Source organism: Panthera uncia, chromosome D1 (assembly GCF_023721935.1).
Source record: "Panthera uncia isolate 11264 chromosome D1, Puncia_PCG_1.0, whole genome shotgun sequence".
NCBI classification, from domain to species: domain Eukaryota; kingdom Metazoa; phylum Chordata; class Mammalia; order Carnivora; family Felidae; genus Panthera; species Panthera uncia.
Window position 1 is genome coordinate 12719771 of NC_064808.1, and position 3410 is coordinate 12723180.

Sequence of the window (3410 nt, forward strand, 5' to 3'; positions counted from 1 at the left end):
TTCAAATAGGAAAGTGGGAAAAACAAGGGCTCCAAACAGTTCCCTAATAGTAATGGAACTTGATGGTAATGCAGATTCCTTTCAATCCAAGTTCCTCTTATTTTTCCCCTTAAACATACTGTGTTTCAGAAATCTAAGTGTCCACCAATAGACGAACAGATAAGCAAGATATGGTACACACACACACACACACACACGCACACACACACACACACACATATAATGGAATGCTATGCAGCCATAAAGTGGGAAAAGCTCATGTTTTTAGTGACAACCTCAATGAGGTAGAAGGCATTATGCTAAGTGAAGTCATTTAGACTGAGAAAGATTTATGTGGCATCTCAAAAATAAAACAAAGGAATAAACAAATGAACAAAAGACCTGTAGACAGAAAGAACAAAGTCATGGTTGTCTGAGGAGATGTTGGTGGGGAGATGGAAAAATGGATGAAGGGGACTGGGATATACAGGCTTTTAGTTATGGAATGAATAAGTCTTTGGAATAAAAGGCACAACACAGGGAGTATCATCAGTGATATTGTACTAGCATAGCATGGTGACAGGTGGTAGCTACCTCGGTGGTCAGCACAACATGACATATACAGATGGCGAATCACTATGTTGTACACCTGACACGAATGTAACATTGAATGCCCACTGTACCTAAATAAAAAAATACACTGTGCTTCCAATTAATTTGAGGAAACAGACTATGCTTATGTATATTGTAGGGGTGAGGTTTGGGGAAAGTAAGTATCAGTATCTTTATCTGCATAGTTTTAATCAGGGAAACAATTTTTTCTTTGACGCTCAAAAGTCTATCAACCCAAAGAAAGTTCCACCAAATGAAGAATTCTTCTTGTGCTGTAACATCATCATCACAACAGTGAGAAGTACCGTGTCATGGAGATGAAGTAAAACAAATTTCGGTTCTAATAAACTGATGCACCAATGTTCTCTGTGATGATTTTATATCTACTGTATTCACACATACACACAATGAAATGGCACTCACAATGCTTTTGAGGAGAAAGGAAAACTTGAGCACCCACTTGGTGGTGGCAACGATACACGTCGCTACGTCCAAAAGGAAAGAAAGAAAGAAGTAAGATTAAAACTGTAGAAACTTGGGGCGCCTGGGTGGCTCAGTCGGTTAAGTGTCTGACTTCAGCTCAGGTCACGATCTCGCGGTCCGCGAGTTCAAGCCCCACGTCGGGCTCTGGGCTGATGGCTCAGAGCCTGGAGCCTGCTTCTGATTCTGTGTTTCCCTCTCTCTCTGCCCCTCCCCCGTTCATGCTGTGTCTCCCTCTGTCTGAAAAATAAATAAACGTTAAAAAAAAAAAACTGTAGAAACTTATCTTCATGTAATAACCGATCAGAAGCTGAAACTTACGTGGAGAAAGATTTTCCTAAAGAGAGAAAAATAAAAACTGCTGAAATATTAAAAGGAAAAGATGTACTAAATGTGTCATATCAATGGTAAGCTATATTAATTCACTTAAGTAAAGCCCAAGTTCAAAAAGTATCAAGCAATCAGGAATATGGCTGTGCTACAAGTTAGTTGCAAAATACTAAACCCGAATTTCCACGCTTAGAATAGCTGCTATTTTAAAAATAGTTTATGGGTAGACAAGAACGGAAGAAAGGTAATATGCAGAATCACAGAGCAAGTAATTGTCAATAAGGTAGGAACAGAATCATAAAAGCCTCTAATGGAGGCCATGAAATTTCTATATCCAGAATGGGTTTCGCCCATTCCTATAGATATCTGCTTTGATTAAGGAAAACTATTGAAACAAATGTGTTGGTTAATTAAGACGTCAACTATCAGATTCTTTGTGAAAATAATAAAGCACAGATGGTTTTCCACTCTGGATAAGTAGACATAAGAATGTACCAAAAACGAACGTATTGAAACAAATATGCAGAATTAGAGTTTTCAGCCTTTTTAGAGAAGATAATCAGCTTTCATTAAAGGAAATTATGTAGTATATCAAGTGAATGTAAATTATTTGCATATTCAGGAAACATACTGCAAAGCCCTGCACTTTGCTAATAAGAATAGCTCAGTGATGGTCAATATTGTGGACCTATGAGCTGAAAGGAAGGACTTCTCTGCAGACTGATCAAGGGGAAGGGAGTTCTTGAGTGAGACTAAACAGGGGACCCTGTTTAATTATAAGCAGCTGACTTCCACTGTTGTGATTCCCACCTGTCATCATCTCCAAACAACTGTCCTTTTCACGGCTGCCATTAGGATTCTCACCTGGTCAGAAGCTGTGCATATATAATCAATGTTAGTGTTACTCCAGAGAATTGCATTCAGGTACAACCAACAGGGGTTGCTTTTTCATTGTTTTTGGCACGTTTTTGTTTTTTTCATTGGGAGACTGTCAAAATAGACCTTTTCTCCATTGTGCCAAAGTTCCTCCGAAACCCTGTTCTCAAAGCCTGCTTCACATCTTTGTTCCTCAGGCTGTAGGTAAATAGATTCAGCATGAGACTCACAAAGATACAAACTGCTGCCACAATTTTCCCTTGTTCAACAGACTGCTCAGGGGCTGGTCTCAGATACATGCAGAATAGGGACCCAAAAAACATGGTGGCAGTGATCAGGTGAGAGCCACGGGTGGAGAAGGCTTTGCACTGGCCTTTGCTGGAAGGGATCCTCATGATGGTGGTGAAAATGAAAATGTAGGAGATAAGGATGATGAGTAGGATATAAGGATGGAACGGTGAGGCCCACACACAAATAGAGCCGTCTGCTTTCTGTAAGTGTCTGATCCTGTCAGCATCAGGAGGGGTGAGGCAGCACATAGAAATGGTTGATGAAGTTGTGTCCATAAAAGGATAAGTGGGAGGTCAATAGTACCTGCATTGTGCCCACCATAGTACCCAGAGGTAGGGGGCAGTGACAGGCAGATGCAAAGGGGCCTGGACATTCTGCTGTTGTAGTGTAGGGGATGGCAGAGGGCCACATACCTCTCAGAGGCCATGGTGCCCAGCACATAATACTGCATAAGACTGATGAAGATTCGTGGAGAGAACTCTCATATATTTCCTTTGACCACCCCCATTTACTACTTAAAATTCTTCATCTAACTACTCCTCCTTAGCTGCTTGTCTTTCATCCTCTCATGTTTTTAAAACCGAGGTCTCTGAAACTGGGAACCAAGAAAAGAGAAGGGAAGAAAGATTATCTACATAGCTTTCTGGATTCCATCCTTGAAGTGTTTCTTAAAAATTTTTTGAGGGGAAGGAAACGTTTGCTCTTGAACTGCATTAGTGTAAGGCTGGAAAGAGCCCTGATCACATCATACCTTTGCTGTTACACTTTATTAGTAACAAATATTTTGTCAGTATTAAGCATCTAGTGAATAACTTGATCTGCTTGACCCTGTGGAAATAAAA

At 40.3% G+C, this 3410-nt stretch overlaps 1 pseudogene; it reads right to left on the reverse strand.

The window, feature by feature from the left end:
* Positions 1-2378: 2378 nt before the first annotated feature.
* Positions 2379-3019, reverse strand: LOC125911343 (olfactory receptor 1030-like; annotated as a pseudogene).
* Positions 3020-3410: the final 391 nt, after the last annotated feature.